We start from the raw sequence: 24,134 nt of genomic DNA, 5'->3' as shown, positions 1-24,134 counted from the left end.
CAGAGGAGAGCAACTAAAATGATCAAGGGTCTGGAGAACAAGCCCTATGAGGAGCGGCTTAAAGAACTGGGCATGTTTAGCCTGCAGAAGAGAAGGCTGAGAGGAGACATGATAGCCATGTACAAATACATGAAGGAAAGTCATAGGGAGGAGGGAGCAAGCTTGTTTTCTGCTGCCCTGCAGACTAGGACGCGAAACAATGGCTTCAAACTACAGGAAAGTAGATTCCACCTGAACATCAGGAAGAACTTCCTCACTGTGAGAGCTGTTCGACAGTGGAACTCTCTCCCCCGAACAGTGGGGGAAGCTCCTTCTTTGGAGGCTTTTAAGCAGAGGCTGGATGGCCATCCGTCAGGGGTGCTTTGAATGCAATTTCCTCTTCTTGGCAGGGGGCTGGACTGGATGGCCCATGAGGTCTCTTCCAACTCTATTATTCTATGATTCTATGACTCTATGGCCATCTAGATCTTGTTGGACAATCTGTGATCTAGGCCAGTAAATTTTCTTAGGAAAAATTACCAGAAATTAACCATGTTTGGATTTTTTCTCTTGTGTGAACATTTCATCTACATTTTTTTTAATAGGGGGGTGGGGGGGGGGGGACAGTTCACAAAGCTCATTAAGCTTGATATGTATGATACTATACTGTTTGGCAATTTTGAAGTTCAGAGGTGTGCTTACACAGTAAAGGTGTCATTTTGTGACCACCGTACAGTGAATAAAAAACAATTTAACAAACTGTCTCCAACATGGCCATACAGCCCGGGAAACATAAAACAACCCTGCCTCCAAATACTACTCAGAGTGTTGGAAGAAATTTTGCAATAGGTTTTGCCCCACTGGGCCATTTAAAGTCCAAGAGAAGATATTTTTGCAAAGAAGAATTGGGTTTGCCAATGTAACAGGCAGATGCATGGGCACAAACAGCCTTAGGATGCTACTTCACTTGACTGAAATCCAACAAAAGTGCACCTATGCATTCCTAAAATGCTGTCTTAAAAAGTAATTAGGATTGACAGTTCATGAAATTCATATTTAAAATTTTGTTTCTTCATCATTTCTCTTCACCAATTAAGCTGCATTCCTAAAGAGTGTTGGACTAAGATTGAACTTCCATACCTGTACATGAAGGCTGGATCTACACCAACCTATATCCCAAGATCTGATCCCAAATTATCTGATTTGAACTGGATTATATGAGTCTACACTGCCAGATCAGATCCTGGGATATAGGGCAGTATAGATCCAACCAAAGAAGACAGGATAATCACTATTTCTCCATTTCTCAATCTCTCTCTGTCTCTTCCTGTATGCATGCATGCATGCAAAACACAAAGCACTCTGGATTACTGACTGGAAACATGGCATCAAAATAGCAACTGCTATGCCATCCTTTGAACATTTCCATTAATTTTGGTGCCAATGTGATTAATCAACATATATTTTCTAAATGTATATGCATCTGTTGAACAGAGTAGGAATCCATGGAAGCCTAATTTGTTAGTTGTTAAGGGGAAATGAAACTCTTTGTTTTGATATTCATGTAATATGAAAACAGTTTGTATCTGAAATATAGTAGCTGCACACAGATGGAGCACTGAGATGTAAATAACCTTTTGTCTTTAATGTTCTTTCTAAATGTTCTCTGTATTTACACTTTTCATGCTGAACACAAAGCAGACAGAAGATATCTAATCAACTAAAAACATAGATTTATACAACATTTTAGCCTAAACATCCTTTTCCTAGAACTTTGTTAATTACTGAGGGAATTGACTCCATTTTTCATGTGATGTATCTTGTATATTATATACTTCCAAAAGGTAAAAAATAATTAGAATTCAAACAGAGCAAAATTGTCATGAGTTGTCATTCTCTAGCAATATGTTTTTAAAGGTGTCTTTGGTCATGACCTTTACTGTCTCAGAAAGTAGATTCCAATAATGTAGGTGTTTGTACATTTTTTCTCAGGAAAAAAACATTACTACTAGAAACGGCTTCACAAAGTCAAGTAACAACTAATAGAAATGTGGCATTTTGTTTAAATATTTGTGGTTCTGTACATATGAACTGAATACATGTACAGTGTTCCCTCGCTACTTCACGGTTCACTTTTCCTGGACTCGCTGTTTTGCGGTTTTTTAATAAACAGTATAAATAATAAAATAATACTATAAATCCCTCTTTCTACTTCCTTCCTAAGGCGAAGCCTAAAGATGGAAGGAAGAAGAAGCCAAAGGAAGAGAAAAGGAGTCTGAAGCAGCTTTGTTTTCGCCTCACAAGGCAGCGGCAGACAGAGACGCTACTTGCCAGTGAGATTGTAAACAACACAGATATAGCGTCCCTACTTCACGGATTTTCAATTTTCGAGGGTGGTCCTGGAACGTAACCCCTGCGATAAGTGAGGGAACACTGTACTTCAAAATTGTATGGTTATAATGCAGCTTTGATCAATTATTTACTGCCTTAAAGAATATAACTTTCATTTGTAGGATAGAAGTATGAGTAACGCAAACTAGATTCAGAAAATAAAAGTTTTGTCTGTTGAAGTTTGTCTTATACATGAAGCATATCTCTTAGAACAGTTTTAATTCTGATAAAAAGACTATCTCCCTCTTGTCAAAGGAAACTTTCAAGCAGTCCAGACAATTTAGAACAGTGTAAAGTAATAACCAAGAAATAAATGAGAAATTAAAGCAAGACACTAAGTGACACATAATGTTGAAGAAAAAAACCATTTTAAAATCTCAAATGAACTATGCATTCATCTTAGTCAACTTTGTCATGGTTTGCAAAGGCACTGTGCTGTGTGTGTTAACTGAAAATGAAGTGCATGAAGCTGATTGGCTGAACCTGCAAAGATCTGGGGATTGATCTGATACTGTTCTGTTCTGCTACTGCACAACCAGTTTGGACAAGTTTTTCAGTGCTGGCTAAATACTGCTGGTGTAGAGAGCAGTGTGTATTCATAGAGGCCTTGCTATTTTGAGGCCTGTTAGCTGCTGAGAAAAGAGGGTGTAGAACCAGGACTGTATTCTTCTTTGAAGCAGATTTGTGGACTGAGAAAGTACTGTTTATGCCTATGGACTTCTGTAAGTGATCAGAGGGACCATTGTAAATACTATTTTTTTCTTGATCTTTTGGAATTAGTAAAGTTCCTGTATTTTTGTTCTGCAAATCTGAGTGGCATGTTATTGTTCTGCAGGTGACTCTGGATTGTGGGCACACATAAGAGCTTCCATTTATCATCAATTGTCATCATTGAATCACTAAGGCCCCATCTACACTGCCATATCATGCAATTTGAACTGCATTATATTGGTCAGCATAGACTTGCATAATGCAAACTGAACTGCATTGAACTGGATTAAATGAGTCTATAATGCATATAATCCAGTTCAATGCAGTTAATGTGAATTCTGAAACTGCATTATAGGGCAGTGTAGATGTGCCCTATCTCATGAAATCCTAGATAATAAATGAATTTACTTAATGTATTTAATAACTATCTGCTTAAAAGCACACTTATGCTAACAACCGATGGCTCTATGCACAATTCTTTTAGCTATATAGCTTGTGTGTGATATTCTCTGAAAGACGCCCAAAGGGCAAAGCTATAACCCAAATAAAAGCATTTCTGATTAAAGAATACACCTTTCCAACGTAATGGCTTCTGAGGTACTTCCTTTCACCAAGAGATCTCTACTTAACCGCCAGGGAGGGTTGTACAAATGTACTCTGTTAACTATGTGGTAGTAAAATAAAATATCTCTGCGTAAGGCAAAAAAAATCACTCTCTATAGGCAGAGAGAGAGAATCTCTAACCAATGACCCCAATAGCTTCTAAAATACCAAACCAGTCCAGAAGACTGGAGCAAGGTTTTGCTCCTATATTGTTATAACAAACATAACAACATTAAATCCATATTAAATTAATTAATCATCACATACAGAAGACCATATTGTTAACCCTTCCCTAGTATCTAATTTGGCAGTATCTGTTTGCTACCAAGATGCAATGTCTCCCTGGTTCAGAACAAATCCTAAATCCAATTGTTAATTCTCACTAGGATCGACCTATTGAAACAATGGAAACTTGTGAGTTCAAAACATAGGGAAATTTCGTTAATAAAATGACTAACAAATGGATTCAGGCCAAGGATTTTATTTATCTAGTTACTTATGTATTTGTTTATAGCTTGCCCTTTAGTCCAAGCAACTTAAGTCAGAGTAAATGCTCTTCTCCATTCTTATCTTCACAATATCCTTATTAGATAGATTAGACTGAGGGATAATGTCTGGCACCAGATTGATCAATTAACGTCAGACTGAAATCAGGATTAGGATCTCATCAGTTCTGTCCCTATGACTTCAGTTTGAATTTAATAAAAATTATGCAGTGTGTGATATGTTCAGGTGGGTTTTAAAAAAAAAGTTTTACTACAGCTTCATGCAGTTGCTGGAATTCACAGCAAGCCAGAATATTATAGGAAGGTTACATTTTATTTATTTTTAAAGTTCTACATACAGTAGATATATAGACATGACTACCAAAAATGAAGATGGGGTGATATTACTGATGTGATAACCACAACTACCACTGATCACTGGTCTCTGAGAAACAGCTAACTTTATAGTCATTAAATGATGAGTCACATGGATCATTTCTCCCTTATCACCTCAGGCGATGATTCAACAACAGGGAGACAAACTGAGAGTTATTAAGCCTATCATGGATGGCCAGAACGCTAGTCAATAGCATGCAGTAGCAATCTTTTAAACAGCATGATGAGCTCAACATGGAGTTTTAATTAAACTGAAGCTTTGAACATAACTTAACAATTCAGGACAAAAGATGTTTCATTTCATTTGCTTCCAGTTGCATTCATGGGTAACAGCTAAGGCAACTTATTTTATAATGTGCTAAAAAGATACTAGCTCAGTTCATATAATATACCAAACTATAGATTGATCATCAAATTGGCCTTTTTGGTTTGGTTTTTCATTTGCTCAGCAAAATACAGCCAAGGTCATTTTTACTTTTGATCAGCACTCTTGCTTCAATTACATAGCTCAGCTGGCTTTAGAGGTGGAAGCTCATTGGTATATATGGGTGGACAATCTAGCACAGATCATGTTTTGAAAACCTACTTCAAATCAAGGTTTCCAATTCTTATCTTCTGGCTGAAACAAAACATAATTTGTCCATTCAGAACTTTTTAAATGATCCGTGTTTAAGCCTTCTTAATTGTGGTTTGAGGAAAATTCTGAGAGTGCCTTGGACCGCAAGAAGATCCGACCAGTCCATACTCCAGGAAATAATGCTTGGCTGCTCACTGGAGGGAAGGATATTAGAGACAAAGATGAAGTACTTTGGCCACATAATGAGAAGACAGGAAAGCTTGGAGAAGAGAATGATGCTGGGGAAAATGGAAGGAAAGAGGAAGAGGGGTCGCCCAAGGGCAAAATGAATGGATGGTATCCTTGAAGTGACCTTGAAGGAGCTGGGGGTGGTGACAGCCGAGAGGAAGCTCTGGCATTGGCAGTTCCATGGGGTCACGAGAGTCGGAAGCAACTGAACAAATAAACAACAACAAATTGTGGTTTGGCGAGACTACCATTACCCTTCAGCCACCATTACAGCCATAAAGTCCCAGCTTAGCTATAATAGCCATCTGATATTGATAAACTGTCAGCTTTTTCAGAGAGGCAACAGATTGTTATTTAACAGAGATAAAAATACCAACCCAATTTTCATAAGAAATGTCAGTAAAACATTTGCAATATGTTGGGGCCTCTTTACAAAGCACTTTGAAATGTCTTGCTCCAAAAAAGCATTTGTACTCCAGGATTGCTGTAACCTTTACTGAGGCAAAAAATTGCTGCTTCCCTTTTTCCTAAACCCAAAAAATAGTATGAAAGTTGACATATGGAAATCTGCTCCCAGACTTAAACTGAAGGGACTCAAAGGTATACCCAAAACCACAATTATGAAATTACACTGTATTAAGAACAAGAGGCTGCTGAAGAAAATCACATCCCCTTGACACATTTTTCTTTTTATGACATACAGTTTCAGGCTATATCTTACCTCATCATATACACACACCCTTCATAACACTGGCTGCTGCCAACAGAGTGATTTTTGGAGGGACTATATTAATCCAAGGGGTACAACAGATTAAATGAAAGGAATGGAACTCCACAGAGATCTATCATTTTTGCTGGAAGGCCTGTGCTATTGATAATACACACTTCCACTGGCTAAGAAGCCTCCGATGCCCTTACCTAATAACTGATGAAACCCAACATTTTTTTTTCTTTTGCAGAAGGATGGAATTCCTTTGGCCCATCACATATTACTCGACTAAAAAGTCTAACATTCCTAAACAGGTGAAGAATGTTAGCAAAAGTTGGCAGTCTAATAACATCTGAAGGGCCACAGAATTCCTACCTCAACCTTAGAACAATGCAAGATAATGGAATGAATATGCATCCATGGATTCAACCATCCACAGCTTGAACAAAAAATTTAAATCCCAAAAGGCAAACCTTGATTTAACCATAAGGGGCATCATTGTACTATGCAACCGTATATAATGGGACTCGAGCATCCACGGAATTTGGTATCCATTTGGTACCCATGGATGGTCCTGGAATCAAAGCTCAGCAGATAGGCCTGCTCTCCTACGATAAAGGAAAGGAACAAATGGTCAAAAGGATCCCCTAAAAGAAGAGTGAAAAATGTATACAGACCTGGTGGTTGACCCAAAGAGTTGCATCATTCCCATTTGTTTCAGCGAAATGAGTATGGGGAGGTGAATAAATAAATGAAATGCAATTGGCCTACAGATTGCTTACATCATTATTTACCCATTTTCAAATTCTTTCCACTGGGTGTTGCAATGTTCTAATTATTTTTGTTCAGTAAAGTGGTAACACATTTTTCCAATTGGATAGTTTACTTGCTTTAGTCTTAATGGCTGTTATTTTATCTGCACAAATTCTTTACTTTTATTTCTTTGCCTTTCCAGTCTGTTTAACACTGCAATGTGGTAAGTTCTAAAAAACCAAGAAAGCAATATCTAGTGTATAACACCCGAGCATTCTTGTGAAACAGTCAATTATTTATTAAATATACTTTATCTCCTGTTTCATATAGATGTATGTATTATAGCTATAAATGCACAAATATATATTGCAATGCTTCACATATGTGTCAGAATACCATCATTTCAGGATCATTTACTGTATAAAGTCATTAACTATCATCACAGCCTTCATATTATTGAAAAGCCTTTTAACTGCCAAGGCATACATTCAGGCTTATGTTTGTCAGCCTGAGCAACAGAGATATTACTACCACTGAAAGCAGTAAAAAGACTGCACCTTCCTCCTACGATTTAGGTGTCATTTGTGTCATCTCTGCTTCAAGGAGTAAAGTACTAAGTGAAGGAGAAAGTGACTCAAATATTTTGTTTTTAAAATGCACTTGTCTCAACCTTGAACATCTTCAGAATGCACAAGTGATGAACAGGCAAAAAAGCTGGAGGAAAAATTATTTGCACTTGCAATTAGTGTATATGTTAAACATCCAATTATAACTGAAGATCAAACAGTTCAAAGGGTTCCAAAAATCCTCAAGTTCCATTAAAATTCTATTTTTAACATTAATTTGAAATATTTTCAATTCATTCCTTTTAATCCAACATTTTAATCAGGATACCATAATACAAAGAAGCATAATCTGTGGTTTAAAAATATCTTCTACTGTTTTGTTTTATACTGAAATAAGAAAGCAGTCCTTATATGTAAAACCTATAGGGAAGGGTGTGAATATATATAGTGATTAAGTATCCATCATATTCATATGCATTTTCAGTTGGTCCATAAAACTTCAGAGATAATTAAAAATCCTTATTATTTATTTATTCGTTACTTTCATATATATGTATGAAACCATCTGAATGAGACCCATTGGGGCACTGTATGCTAAATCATTTTGGAAACCAAGAGTAACTGATTGGTCATATATATGTGTAGTCAGAACTAATGAGCTTAATTCTTAGGTCAATATATAAAAAATAGATTGCAAACAGCTCTACTTTTAAACCCAGTTATTAATAAACAGACCCAATTTATTCCCAAATAAACTGTATTCTAAGTGAACTGCAACCTTCGTTTCTAGAATGTGTGTCTCTCTTATCTAGAAATCTGATATATTCCAAAACCCCAAACTTTTTGTTATTGGCCACTTCTGCTTTTGGAGAAAGGGGGCTAGTTTAGCATCATTGGTGTGTAGAAGGCTGAGTGCTGTGCAAACAGGTTACAAAAGCAAGAGTGGAACTATCCAGTGGCTACCTGTATTAAGAGGAGAAAAAAAATCAAAAAGATTTTGGGGAAAGGTTCATCCCCTCTCTTCCAAGCTTCAGGGGCTACAGTGGTAAAGGCCTTATCACATTCGTATTTTAAAGTGGGAGCTTCTGCTTTCCTATTGTGTGGATGCCTCCTGAAGAATTCTGAGAAATGTAGTTTAGGGAAGCAGAGGATCTCTCTGCTTGAGAAGTCCAAAGATTCTGCCCTAAACTACATTTCCCAGAATTCTGCACGTGACAGACACACAATAGGAAAGTGGGAGTGCCCACTTTAAAATGCTAATGTGATATAATCCTGAGTGAACCATCAGTTTGAGATATGACCAGATTCACATGGACCTTTCCTTCCCAGCTACAGGCACTTCTTTAATAAAAGGTAGAAAATGTGCCAACGGTCAAGGAAATGCCCAGGATGTGTGCTTTTACATGGACTTTGTGTGAAATGAGTTCTCCCTCTTCTCTTTCAGAGCTCTGAGGAAAAACCCAGCAAATAGTGGACACATGACTGACTACCTTCCCCCTCCCTCTCCCCTTCATGCACTATGAATAAGGAAATACAGGTATATTCCAACCCCACCCACCCCCAAAAACCCTGAAATCCAAAAAAACATCTGGACCCAAGCATTTTGATTAGCGAGACTAAGAAGTAAATTCTCCTGAAATATGGTTTGGTTCTAGTTAAAGTGGGTACCTGTGTCAGAATAGAATGGCTAAATTTTTAAATATATGATTAAAATAAAAAGAATCTGGTAATATATAGGATATGTAACAGTTGGGATCTTTCATATTAAAAATGCTAATATACCTGGCTATAACTATTATTTTAATTATAAGATAATATTCATAGTAGTAATGGCATTTTTTTTCGTGTCAGGAGCAACTTGAGTTGCTTCTGGAGTGAGATAATTGGCCGTCTGCAAGGACGTTGCCCAGGGGACACCCGGATGTTTTTGATGTTTTTACCATCCTTGTGGGAGGCTTCTCTCATGTCCCCGCATGGAGCTGGAGCTGATAGAGGGAGCTCAACCGCACTCTCCCCAGGTGGGATTCGAACCTGGCAGCTTTCAGGTCAGCAACCCAACCTTCAAGTCACTTAGTCCACTACGCCATCTGGGGGCTCCAGTAATGGCATGAAAGTCATGAATCATTGATATAACCGATTATCTGAAAAGGATTTACAATGACAGTAAAACTTCCTATTGTTGCCTTTTTGAAGTGGCATAGTTTTTTGCAACCATCCTCTGACCTTACATAGATACAAATTCATTCAACCACAATCACCTCTTTTCTTTTCAAATACATTCATATGTCTATTCTTTTCTAACTCTATTTTTTTTTCTTTTCACTGCAACATTTGATTTTAAACAGAGGACACCATTGAATCTGTTGTCCCCCCCCCCCCCGCCCCATTCCTGACCTCAAAACTACAAGCTTCACAATACATTACTAATATGAAACAAGTTGCAGTGACATTAAAAAATGGGTATTCTTACAACTTTCCAAGGCTACATTTCTACACATGGCAGCAATTCTCCACTAGAAAGTCACACACGATTCTTAAAAGCCTCCAATTATTCCTTCCCAACTACTTCCTCTTCTCTTAATGGCTCTAACATCTCAGTATTATGTCACTGCCCGATTGTTAACCCTGACTTATTCTGTCCCTGCAAACAACCCTGGTGTGAAGAGCAGACAATGGTAACTTCAAAACTATACTCCACCAAGGTCAACAGTGCAAAAGTTATCCCTTTATTTTCACACTACTACACAATCTTTCAATCAAGTAAAAGCCTGTGAGTTGTGATAATTCTATAGTTGGCTGTTAGCCCTGTTGTCTGAACTACGACCCCTTGAATGCTGTGGAAGCAGCAGGTCCACCCCATGTTATCTGATCAGCCATAGTTACCACATTTACAATCTGTCATCCTATTTCACAATCTCACTAGGAAAATTGAATTACTTGCAGTGCAAGGCAAATATCAGTTTCCCGAGAATACTCAAGTAGAAGCATTTCTCTCAGAAATCTCTATTTTAAAAAAAAAAAACTATCGATGTTTGATCATATACCTGATTAATGAAACATAAGCAGTTACGCAGTGAGGAGAATCCAGATAATTGCAGCATCAATTAAAATTAGCCTTAAACCAGGGTCTGGATTAGTTGATGACCTTGACCTTTCCCGTTTTATGGGAATATGTGTGGAATGGCCCAGAACATAAGATGGGTCCCTAAATCAATAGCCAGCATGATTAAATTCATTTAATTCCCTGCACCAGACGAAGAGTACTAACTGCAGAGTACATCCGCTCATCATTAAACTTGGCTGCATGCTCATCCAGGAGTTAAGACTTATATGGAAAGCTTCCTGCATTGAAATCTGATTATTGTTCAAGGAGAGTGCACTGCTTCAAACATATGGCCTTGCTATGCTAAACTAACTCCAGGTTCCTCCGCAATCTCAAACTGAAAAAGTTTACCGAAAAGTTATAGGTAAACTTTTGGAAATGGCAGTTTCCCACAGTGAATGAATGGCCAAAGGAAAAGTATTCCAGGCTATTTGCAAACTGTTGTGAGGTTCACCAGCTGTAAAAAAAAATAAATCTAAAATGGCTTTTTTCTGTTAATCTGGAATGTTCCTAGTGAAATCTGGCTGTTAACAAATGCATGCATTCCACTGAACTCTTTCCATTCTGTTGGTTTCCTACTCCTCTGAATGAAACAGAGAGAAAAACATTTCCTAGAAAAAAGGACAACATATCCCCATCTTAAGCACTTCATCCAAGGAAAAATGGAAAAATGCATCCTTATCTGACTGAGCATACACATCAGTTCTTCACTTCTCCAGCGCAACTCTTTTTGTCTTTCCAAGCTTCTATAGGAGACAACACTAAAGTATCTCCTACATGTCCACATGTGGGAGAAGAATGGAAGAAAAGAGAATAGTATACCATACTTCATCTTATTGTTAGACACCTTGGATCCCTATGTCAGGAGAAAGGTGGGACGAAAATAAAGTAAATACAAAGAAATATATTTAGAGGCTAAAAGATGTGACCCAAAGAATTTGGATTCTAGCACTCAACATTCCAGCTGTAGAACTCTGCCAAACATTGTTCCCTTCAAGATGGAAACATCGCCATGAGGCCCTGGAGAAAAGATTATGATGTGACATCTCTCTGCAGAGCCACTACTTTCCCAGAGGAGGCACTCATGTATTGCCGCATATCCACAGATATGTCAGTTGGAGGCAGAGGTAAGACTCATCTGTCTTCAAGCAGCCCCCTCTCAGCAAGACTCCTAGGGATGCTTTATTGCCATGAGGCTGGCAGGCATGCATGCATGATCAAATAGTGCCATATCAGCAGATGAGAACAGCTCTTTGCTTTTGGTCTAGTTTGGATTTTTCTTCTTTTTTAAGTGTTACTATGAAATAGCCAATGGCAAGCAAAACAGCCCAAGGCTGTGCTACAAAGGCAGCTTCTGGCTGTTCAAATTCAACTTCAGATCACTGGAAAGTTGAAAACAAGCAACTTCTATTCATTACCTTTATTTGGAGTACTCTTGGGACTAACAACAACAACAACCTTTAAAACCACTTCTTTTTGAAAGGACACTGATTCAAGATGAATCAAACATGGGTCTCTATATGAATGGCAAACACACCAAGCCTTCGGTGACTGACTTTTCTAAAGGTTAAACATATGCATAGGCACCAAAGACGTGGGCATAAAATGTTTCTGAGGCATAATAAATAGATGCTACCAATGGAAATGAATTTTCTTGGATTGGACTGGTAAACCCTAGGATGAATTGAGATTTTGCCAATGTTTTATTATTATGTGAGAATCAGCACATTATTATTAAATCACTACAGGCAGATTTGATGAGTTGTGAACTTAATTTTGAAAAACCATCACTCACCTATAGAAGTAAACAGTTTACCATAATATTCAGCTTTATAAGGTACATCAATCTCTGATCATCTCAGATGTGAATGTCCCTTTGATGAAAGCACACACTATACAATGCTGTGTCCCCCTCACTCATATAAAATATTTATATATAACCTTTCCAAACATTGCTATAAAAAAACCCTGTCAAGTTTTTATATACACGTATGAGCTTGTTTAAACCACAGTATATCCATCAACGTGTCCTGTTTCTCCATCTAACCTGTGAGTCATTATTTTTCAAAAATAAGAAATATAAATTAACTGGAATGTTATTCCATTTGCACAACAAATCAGGTAATCGTTTTCCTGTCTAATGGCTGATTCCTTGTCATTTTTTAAATAAACAAAATAGGCCATTTCCACAAGGGTGTTCACAGACTTGTGGTGACTTGAAAGTTAGATCTGGGATTGTTAACAGATGATAGATCTCATCTTTAGCCACCAATTTCAAAAGTAATAGTAGCAGTACAGACAGGGCACATACTTTTAATGAGACCGACAGTCGTGCAATTGCTAAACAGTGTGTTACAGTTGCTGTGATCTTTGAAACTCTGCAGAATTAGTGCCAGCACGACAGTTTATGATCCTTTCTTGCTAATCTCTGGATGCTGTGCCTTTATAATTTGTATTCCAGGCACCAACTCAAACCCTTACTACTACCATACCTTGGTGCTCACCTATTGGTATATCGGGCTACTTTCATCTCACCCTCGTTTTCTCCAGAAATCAGGTGTTAAAAAGGACTATTCTTTTCCATATGAAAGCATATGCTTGACTTGTACTTTTTTAAAAAAGCATAAAAACACAGTCTCAATAAAGAGGATGCCTTTGGTGCCAATTTCAAAGTCGCTCATACCAAAATTAGTCACAATAAAGTCTCGGAGGAAGAACTAAAGTATGTTATACATCATTGTGAAGCTCAGGAGGTGATTGACTGTTTTGACTTCTCAGTGATATATTTTTAGATTCGGCAGCGCTTTTACGATCCCTCTCTTTAATTTGTAGGGGAAAGAGGGGGAGAGGAGAGGAAAGAACAGGGCATTATGTCTTGTTAGAGGAACTATAAAGTCAAAAGTGCCCTTTCAAAGTCCGCTTTGACTCCAGATGCAATCTATCAAGCAGGGCTCTTCTTTCCCATCAATGAACATGGCTTAAAGTATCAACAATTCAATTTTCAGGATGATTAAAAAAAACACAAAAGCCTTCACTCATCACTCCTTTCAAAAAGCAGTCCTTATGGGACTCATCTGAATCATAGAGGCAAGACCTGAACATGAGGGGAAATGTCCCTTTTATTGATCAACTGGAACATCCAGGCAAGCAGGGCAGGAAGCCAAATCTCAAATGATTAGAAGCCTAAGAAAAGAAACCTGGGGGTCTATACTCAAAGCCCCAAGGAGATCAGGAGGAAGTCTTCCAACACCACAGAGCTTCCTAACCTTCCTAAGTGAAGGCTAATGTCCGGAATCTTCCTAGTTTCCTCCCTAAAAGCTGCAAAGGCAGCCAGAGAGATCCCAAGGCTGGATGTTGCAAAGGTATCATGGGGTTTTTTTTCCCCCTGCACGGCTTGTCTTTCCGGAATGAAGGAGCATTGGAAGCAGGTCGGAAAGGAAGAGAAACAGGGAAAGGGGGCAAGGAAGGATGGGTGGATTTGGGGGAGGCTTTTTCTGTTTTTTGCTTGTTTATTTGTTTGGGCTGATTGATTGTCTTGCATTGATTCCCCCTCCCCCTCCACACACACACACACACACACACCTTCCTTTGGCAAAAGTCGCTGACTTCCTCCCAGCTTCCTGAAGCAATAGATTTCCCCAGCAATTCCTTCTCTGGACCCATCCACACTGACATGTCATACAGTTTGGAACTGCTTAATGTGGTCAGTGTAGACCACATAATGCAGTTCTGTGCGGTATGGGAGTTTCTACTACACTGACATATAATGCAGTGGCAAACATTATATGGCAATGTAGATGGGGCCTCTCTCTCTTTCTCTGGCCCCTTCCACACAGCTGAATAAAATCCCACATTATCTGCTTCAAACAGGGATATATATGGCAGTGTGGATTCAGATAACGCAGTTCAAAGCAGACATTGTGGTGTTCTGCCTTAATATTCTGGGGGCCAATCACACAGCCATATAACCCGGAATCTCAAGGCAGAAAACCCCACAATGTCTGCTTTGAACTGGGTTAGCTGAGTCCACACTGCCATATATCCCATTTCGAAGCAGATAACGTGGGATTTTATTCCGCTGTGTAGAAGGGACCTGGGTTATATGGCTGTGTGGAAACTCTCCTCCCCGCTCCCCAAATGCGGGTGCTTCTTCACTGTAGAACGAATGCCGTTTTGATACCGCTTTAACTGCCGCGGCTCAAGGCGAGGGAGTGATGGGAGCTGAAGTTGAGCCTTTGCTGCCGCAGACAGAGCGCTGGTTGGTATGCCTCTCCAAGGATTCCAGTGAGCCAAGGCAGATAAAGCGGCGCCAAATTGCATTAAATCTACGGTGTAGACGCTCCCTGGTTGTACTGATGGAGAAGAGGGCGGGCGCTTTCTATCGGGAAAGAAGTCCTCTTTTTCTGTTCTATATGTATATATATATGGCCAGCTTAAACCGCGAGGGAAAGTGGAAACTTCGGGAGGGAAAGAGAAGCCGCCTCCTCCTCCTCTTCTTTCCCGCTTGCCTGGTTCCCCGGTCCGGACGCAGACTCACCTGCCGAGGTGACCTTCCCTCGTCCCTTCCGCCTTCTCCTCAGCGCGACGACACCACCGCCGCGTCCTCCTCCTCCTCGTTTTCCGCCGCCGCCGCTGCCTTTAATCCACGCGCCGGCCTTGGAAGGGCGAGGGCTACCGCCGCGGCCAAGACCTCGCGACCATGTGCCCGGGCTGCGCTGGGCTCGGCTGAGGAGAACTTGCTTTGCCGAGGCGCGCGCGGCGGAGCGGCTCTCGGGCAGGCGCCGGCACCAGGGGGGTTCCTTCTCCTCCAATCAGAGCCCGGCGAGGAGACGCGAGGCAGCCAATCAGCGGGCGCGGAGGGTGGAAGAGGGGGTGGGGGTGGGGGAAGAGAGAGAGAGAGAGATGCTCCTGCCGCGCGCCCACCCGGCCTCCCCCACCCACATGGCTTTGAACTCAGTCGGCGCGAGCCGCAGAAAGAGTCCCGGGAAGGATAAAGGTAAAGGTTTTACCCTGACGTTAAGTCCAGTCATGTCTGACTCTGGGGGTTGGTGCTCATCTCCGTAGACACTTCCAAGGTCATGTGGCCGGCATGACTGCATGGAGCGCTGTTACCTTCCCGCCGGAACGGTAGCTACTCACATTGGCATGTTTTCGAACTGCTAGGTTGGCAGGAGCTGGAGCTAACAGCGGCCGCTCACGCCGCTCCCGGGGTTTGAACCTGGGACCAGGAAGGATAGGATGCTAAAATTGGAAGGGACCCCAAAGGCCATCCAGCCCAACCCCGCACTATAAGAGTTTTAAAACTCTTCCACACAGCTATATAAAATCCCACATTATCTGCTTTGAACTGGGTTATAGTTATTTATTTATTTACTACATTTATACGCCGCCCTTCTCACCCAAAAGGGGACTCAGAGCGGCTTACAAATTACATTCACATACAATACATTGTATTATTGGCATAGTACAATACTAGCATTAAATTACTATATTGTACTATATCATTACATTGTAATATTATTAGTAATATTACATTTAATATATAGTATATAATTAATATTATTAAATTGTCTTATTATCAGTATTATATCGTAATACATTGTAATATTATCAATATTATATGTATATATATGGCAGTGTTGACTCAAATAACCTAGTTCGTAGCAGATAATGTGGGATTTTCTGCCTTGATATTCTGGGGTATAGGGCTGTGTGGAAGGGCCCCCAGAATATCAAGGCCAAAAATCCCACAATGTCTGCTTTGAACTGGAATATCTGAGTTCACACTGCCATATATCCCAGTTCGAAGCAGATATTGTGGGATTTTCTGCCTTGATATTTTGGCTTATATGGCTGTGTGGAAATGCCCTGGGTTATATGGCAGTGTGGACTCAGGGCCTTTCCACACAGCCATATAACCCAGAATATCAAGGCAGAATAACCCACAATATCTGTTTTAAACCGGGTTATCTGAGGCCCCTTCCACACAGCTAAATAAAATCCCACATTTTCTGCTTTGAACTGGGATACATGTCAGTGTGGACTCAGATCACCAGTTCAAAGCAGAAATTGTGGGATTTTCTGCCTTGATGTTCTGGGTTATAGGGTTGTGTGGAAGAGCCTGGAGTCCACACTGCCATACATTCCAGTTCAAAGCAGATAATGTGAGATTTTATTCAGCTGTGTGGAAGGGCCCTCACATAACCCAGGCCCTATATCCCAGGATCTGATCCCAGGTTTTCTGCTTTGAACTGGATTATATATGTCCGCACTGCTAGATAATCTGGGATAAACAGAAAACCTGAGATCAGATCCTGGGATATAGGGCCTGTCTGGAAGGGCTTCCATTCAAAGCAGATATTTGGATTATCTGCTTATTTGATATTCTGGGTTATACGGCAGTGTGGAAGGGCCCTTTGTTATCTGATCAGTCATAAGGCTCTTCCAGACAGGCCCTATATCCCAGGACCCAATCCCAGGTTTTCTGTTTATCCCAGATTATTTGGCAGTGCAACTCCGGTTGCTCCTGACACGAAAAAAAAAAAATCTGGCAGTGCGGACATATATAGTTTAAAGCAGAAAACTTAGAATCAGATCCTGGGATATAGGCCTTGTCTGGAAGGGCCCATAGTTGCCCCATTTACAATCTGTCATCCTATTTCACAATCTCACTAAGAAAATTGCATTACTTGCAGTGCAAGGCAAATGTCAGTTTCTTGTGAACATTCAAGTAGAAGCATTTCTCTCAGAAATTTCTATTTTTTAAAAAACTATATATGTTTGGTCATATACCTGATTAATGAAACTTAAGCAGTTATGCAGTGAGGAGAATCCAGGCAGCATCAGTTAAAATTAGCCTTAAACCAGGGTCTGGATTACAGTGGATGAACTTGACCTTTCCCGTTTTATGGGAATATGCGAGGAAAGGCCCAGACCTTAAGATGGATACCTAAATCAAAAGCTGACATGATTAAATTCATTTAATTCCCTGCACCAGACGAAAAGTACATCCTCTCATTATTAAACTTGGCTGAATACTCATCCAGGAGCTTGTTTATTTGTTTACAACTTTTATATTCCACCCTTCTCACCCCAAAGAGTACACAGGGTGGAGCACAACATATACAGTGTTCCCTCACTTATCGCAGGGGTTAGATTCCAGGACCACCCGCAATAAGTGAAAATCCACAAAATAGAGAAGCTATATATTTATACATTATTTTAGCAGTTATACACTATTTTAAGTCTTTATCAACCAATCATTTGTTGACAAATTGCCGCCTCCTCCCGTTGCCGCTTGAGCTCCTTTTCCTCTCCCGTTGGCTTCTCCTTCCTCCCTTCCTTAGGCTGTAAATTGTAATTTTTTATGATTTATAATATTATTTTATAGTTTATTGAAAAACAGTGAATACGCGAAAAGTGAACTGCGAAGTAGTGAGGAAACACTGTATATGGAAAACATTCAATGCCAGAACTTAAATAAACTATAAATATTTAAACACTAAAATCAGTTTTCTCCACTTTAAAAGCAGTTGTTTAAAAACCATCTCAGTAGTAGTAGTAGTAGTAGTAGTAGTAATAATAATAATAATAATAATAATAATAATCCTTTATTATATACCGATCCATCTCCTCGAGAGGACTCAGGGTGGTTTCCAACATGTTTGCAAAAACCATCAATAGTCAAAAGATCATACAGCAGCATGAACATAGCAAACATATTAAAACAACATCATGAGACAACGGTAAAAACAGTTCAATTAAAATGGACACAGTTACAGTTCCAATCAATATATTCCATCAAGGAGTCAAATACCAGTAATCAGGGCTGCGAGTTCAGCCATACCAGATTCAGTCAGCAGGGTGAAGTTTCCTATTGTTGCCTTATTGTCCCAAAGGCTTGGTCCAACAGACAAGTTTTTACCACCTTTTTGAAGAACAAAAGGGAGGGGGCTGATCTAATCTCACCAGGGAGGGAGTTCCATAGCTGAGGGGCAATCACCTGTGATGGTGGCGGACCAAGAGAAGGGCCTCTCCGGAAGGTCTTAATCTCAGCAATGGTTCATAGAGGGAGATGCATTCGGACAGGTAGATTGGGCCGGGGCCATTTAGAGTTTTATAGGCCAGCACTGTGAATTGTGTTCTGTAGCTAAGGCAACCAGTGGAGCTGGCGCAACAGAGGGGTTTTGTCAGTATCACTAACTGTGAGGATTCCTCTCAAGCAAATATGGGAGTCTTTACAGTTAACCTGCTGAATATGTAGCCTTCCAAAGCGTTCACTGCAATACTCCAGACTTTGTTACATGAGGCAAGCAAACCAGCATCAAGGCCGAGTGTATCTCCCTGCTTCCTCCCTGTGATTATTAACCTGTTCCCTGCTATGGAAGGCCAAGCATTCCCATCGCCTGCCTTGTGGAATGGATCCACTCCACTTCTATACCTATCCTGATGGCAGTAAAGTGACATCAGGGAATGGGATACTCTTCTCCCAATCTCCACCCTCCCTCTCGCTATCCTTGAGTTGTCTCTTTTGTGTTTATGTAATAGATCACTGATATATTTGTCTCTCTTTTTTCATTATTCATTACTTAAACTGCAAAATGATTCCCAAAAGATATTACGGAACAGGGAAAGTGTGGGAAGGTGGCATGACGAGAGATTGCAGAAGTATAATCACCAGACCACGGATTGGAAAAACGGCACAAATGTGTGAATTAAGAGATGTGTGATATAGAAGGTACTCATATCAGTATGTATCTGCTATGTATAGAAATGAGACTCCATGTGATAATGTAGTCAGTGTGAAGGTTTTCAGTGAGCCACCATCGCTCTGGCAGAGAAGGTTAAAGGTCTTGTAAAGCTACAACCCTTATGATTCCATGGCATTAAGCCATGGCAGTCAAAGTGATGTAAAATTGTATTAATTCTACAGTGTAAATGCAACTTCAGTGGCTTTTTTTGGTAGCCAATAACTTACAGATGTGGTTTAAGTATTGGACTAAGTACCCAGGTTTCAAATCTCCACTTGACCGTGGAAGGCTACTGCGTGACTTAAGCAAGTCACACTTTTCCAAACGAAGACAATGGCAACCCTCCAAGCAACAGTTGCCAAAATAAAACCCCAACCTTTGTTAGGGTTGCCACAGGTCAGGGACAAAACAACAATGTAAAACTGTTTCCTAATCCGTCGAGGAATTGTGCGGAAACTGCAACAGTCACATAACTATTTTCTTCTGCACTAGCCACATGGAGAGCCTGGGGATATATATCTTTAGAAAAAAAATCTCTACAATTATTTTATACTTTCCTATCACCACTACCAACCCAGAAGGATTCAGAGCAAGACTTGGGATTGGATTTCCACTATGAGAGAGCCGTAGCTCTTGAGAAATGATTTGCCTTGGGACACATGTTAAGACTGCAACAGAATTTAAGAAAAACTATATGTGCTCATGTGCACTTGTCATAGAAAGACTGATCAATTGAGCTCTGGAGGTAAGAAGACAAAGAAACACAACTAATCTGAAGATATATTTTCTTCCATTATCTACTTGTCCTTTCAGTCTCCTTCATCTCCCTAGTTCCACTCATCCTCCCCTTTCCCTTTTCTTTTTGCAAGGAGACTCTGCCTCTAATAACATAATCCCCCCATGCCCCATGCCTGCTGCTCTTTACCCTTTCTTTTAGTAGTGCAAGAATGGGAATAGGCTTAACACACATACAGAAGTTGAGGTGGCTCTAACAAGTTGGGCCCTCTGGCTATGAGTGTCTCTGGAGCCCAAAATTAATTAGTCTCAGAGGCTGGATTTAGAAAATCTGTCAGACACAAGTGGGATAGTAGCATGTCAGACTTGGATATGGATTTTTTTTACTTTTAATGTATTTAATTGGCTTATATCCTTCAATGTAAGGGAAAAGAACCACCCAAAGCAATCCTCATATGGCCTTCAACATAGTACAGGAACAAGAGCTGACAGCAGCTTGAAAACCAACTATTTCAGCATATACTAAAAAATATTGGAATACCATAAAGTTGGTTCTAGCCCAGACAGTACTCGGTGTTATAGATCATTCCATAAATGAAACATCTGCTCCAAGAAAATCTGTTATCTGTGTTGCATGAGAGTTAGAGAAGACTGTAAGGGTCCACACTTACCCCTGTCTCTTAATGTACACACCGTTGATTCATGTGTCAGCAAACTTTGAGATATTATTGGATTACAATGTTGGCTATACTTCCAAAATTTTCTAGGAATATCTGTTCAACATAATTGAGAGTCAATGCAATGTTCATTCCTGACAAACAGTAAAGTCTCACTTATCCAACGTTCTGGATTATCCAACGCATTTTTGTAGTCAATGTTTTCAATACATAGTGATATTTTGGTGCTAATACAGTAATTACTACATAGCATTACTGCATATTGAACTACTTTTTCTGTCAAATTTGTTGTATAACATGGTGTTTTGGTGCTTAATTTGTAAAATCATAACCTAATTTGATGTTTAATAGGCTTTTCCTTAATCCCTCCTTATTATCCAACATATTCGCTTATCCAACGTTCTGCCAGCCCGTTTATGTTGGATAAGTGAGACTACTGTACATCCAGAAGGTAGTCCCAGCTAGACTAGACCTACTGAATCAATGAGAACTCTAGAAGTAAACACTTATGCAAGTTCTGTTGATTCAATGGGTCAACTCTAGTTGGGACTACCAATAGATTGATGTGGACTATAAATGTCTAAATTCTAGTGCTGAGCACATTAGATAAATAATTGTGGAGAACATTAAAAAGCTGAGAAAGATGGAAATGGGACAGAGCTCTTCATTATGCTATAACACACCTCAAGCCACGACAAGAGGTGTGTAAGAAATAAAATTGTTGTTGCTGCTGCTGTTGTTGTTGTACCAATACTTAGGATTGCTAGATCAGGACTATCCTAGGCTCAGAGATTTTGACAATCAGAACCTGATGCCTGACCCATTGTGATCTCATAAAGGCCTAGAAAATTCAGTTGATTTCAATACATTAACCCTACTTTGAACTTATAATTTGGCCAATAAGTCTATGGAGCAGCACATATCACACAGCTAGCACCATACTTTTGTTTACTCAGAAATAAGTACTAATTGTGAAGACAGACTCTTCTTTTCAGCGAAACCTCTGCACACTTCTAGAAAGATGCTTCATCAGCTATTGTGGCCCATATTTAATTTAAAAGGAGTGTGTTGCACTAGTGTATTAATATTTCAGTGTCCTTAATTACTTATGCTGAAGAAACGCAAGTTTCTTTCCTTTGTGACATTTTCATACCCTAACATTAGATCTCTCCCCATTACAGACATTTGAAGCAGTATGTCACAAATAATGATGGTGCCTACAATGTGCTAGTTTTGCAACTACACAAGAGAAGAAAGAAATAGCAATTGGGAATTATGGGGACATCTGCACTGTAGAATTAATGCCGTTTGACACCACTTTAGCTGTCATAGCTCAATGATATGGAATCATAGGAGTTACAGTTTGGTGAGGCATATGCACTATTTGGAAAAGAAGGCTAATGACCTTATAAAACTAATACTCCAATATTTCTGCAGCAACAGGACATGACTATTAAAGTGATGTCAAACCACTTTAATTCTATGGTGTAGATACACCCCAAGTAATTCTTGCTTGTTTTATATGTAATATCTTGTTTTAGCCGGGGGATCTAAGTAGAATGTACTAAGAGATTGTGTTCTTGGTGTTCCTTCTCACAAAATTAAAGATAAGGACAAATTATACTGATCTTACAAATCTGAAACAGCATATTTTCATAATCAACATCTCCCTCATTTCTCAGGCATACTTGTCATATGTTTTAAAAACAGATAAAAAGGCAGGGAGAGAATTCTTTCCTTTTCTCCCCAAGAAATCCACTTGGGTTTGTGTTTACTCCCCGAAGCAGCTTCCCTCTGCCTTCTTCCATCTTTCTGGTTAATCAATTTACAAAGGAAGTCTTCCTATTTTTTTAATAATAAAAATAAAATCTTCTGGCAGTAGGAACAAAATGGCAGGAGCATATTGACTGGGTGTTATGGCAATGCAAGCAAAAAAGGCTATGAAAAGAAAAGAAAACCTGAGAGTGATATTAGCTGGAGAAACAGCATTATTCTAAAACACAAACAAAATATGGTATCCCTGGTGCAGCTGGTGCCAAGATCACACATTTCTTAAGGCTCAGATTATTTTTATATAGATTGCGTGTTCTTAGGAGCATGGATCATAACCACAGCAATCTCATCAAAATAAACCTGGTCTTTTGATTTGCCTTTTTAGGCAAATTAGCCTTTTCTTCAAAGCTTTCCGCGTACTTTCAAAGAGCAAAGCTGTTATGTAGATTTCTCCTTAAATGTAGTTCTTTAATTCAAAGCACATTGTGAACTGTGGCAACACCGATAACAAAATATCTCAAGAATAAAGCAATATCCCCCTTTAAAAATGAAAACACAGGCTAGGGTGGCGGGTGTTTCCTCCCCCCCCCCCCCAATCACCCAGAAAATCAAATATGTAAGTCTTGAGTTGTGTAGCTTTTGAAACGCAAAATTCAAACAGTGTAAAATCAAAAAGCAGCTTTATAACAGTCCCAAGCATGTATCCGATCCCTTTTTTGAGGGTTCCCTTTTGATGACACTCTCTAAGCCAAGTCAGCAACACATCTTTTCAGTCTGAATTCAGAGACAAATATTTTGAAGATATAACTGCAAGAAATTTCCCAGCTCAAACTGATATAGTCAAGGCCACGGATCCATTATAGCAGGAGGTATTTAACCACAAAAGCCTGTAGCATCCTTATGTGTAGCTAGCTAGCTACACATACTCTCTGACTGCAATTAACTAAAAAGAACTGGTTCCGCCTTTAAAAACCCTTTTCTTTTCTTTTGCAAGCAGAATAATTTTTAAAGAAAAACAGCAATTTCAGAACAAATGTCTCATCATACTTTTCATAAGATTTAACTTTTGAATTTATTTACCTATTTAAGTGTGTTTCTTTCAGGGTAAAGTCATATGAATATAAGAACAAAAAGATAATTATATACAACTACAGAACAATTTTTAGAACATTGCAGTCATAAGAATCCCTGAAAAGCACTTTGAGTCAAATCTAAATGGGAAAAAGTGTAGTGATGACTTTTTAAAAAGGGCAAAGATGAATACATATGTAATTCCTTTATGATAGAGTTCTGGAGATATGGGACTTCCTCTATGAAAGTGCCCATAACGAGGGCATAAACACAATTACCGTGTTTACCCGAAAATAAGACAGTGTCTTATATTAATTTTTGCTCCCAAAGATGCTCTAGGTCTTATTATCAGGGGATGTCTTATTTTTCCATGAAGAAGAATTCACATTTATTGTTGAACAAAAAAATGAACATTTATTATATACTGTACAGTAGTTATCATAAACCAGCATAACCAGACAAACGGTGAATCCTATCAATAATTTCTTGTTACTACCATTATTTCCATGTACAACACTTTATGGTACGTACATTTACCGATCCTGCATGCTCTGGTGTTCTGTTTGGTGGGCATGCTTCCAAACAAAAACTTTGCTAGGGCTTACTTTCCGGGGAGGCCTTATATTT

General features: G+C 39.4%; 1 protein-coding gene and 1 long non-coding RNA gene across 3 annotated transcripts in view; one reads left to right on the top strand and one right to left on the bottom strand.

Annotated features, from left to right (window-relative positions):
- The window catches only part of LOC100554550 (cadherin-7), a 153,937-nt gene extending 138,678 nt beyond the window's left edge, over positions 1–15,259 (bottom strand). The window contains exon 1 of one of the 2 annotated variants that reach the window (XM_062980564.1): positions 15,039–15,259. The gene's annotated coding sequence lies outside the window, so the exon portion shown is untranslated. The remainder of the gene's footprint in view (positions 1–15,038) is intronic. The other variant, XM_003219711.4, reaches the window with a different exon arrangement.
- Positions 15,260–15,361: 102 nt separating this feature from the next.
- The window catches only part of LOC134298932 (uncharacterized), a 44,561-nt gene continuing 35,788 nt past the window's right edge, over positions 15,362–24,134 (top strand). The window contains exon 1 of the long non-coding RNA XR_010006055.1: positions 15,362–15,497. This is a non-coding gene — a long non-coding RNA (uncharacterized LOC134298932). The remainder of the gene's footprint in view (positions 15,498–24,134) is intronic.

This window comes from Anolis carolinensis, chromosome 4, assembly GCF_035594765.1.
Source record: "Anolis carolinensis isolate JA03-04 chromosome 4, rAnoCar3.1.pri, whole genome shotgun sequence".
Lineage (NCBI taxonomy): Eukaryota > Metazoa > Chordata > Lepidosauria > Squamata > Dactyloidae > Anolis > Anolis carolinensis.
This window is presented reverse-complemented; position numbering and strand designations above follow the sequence as displayed.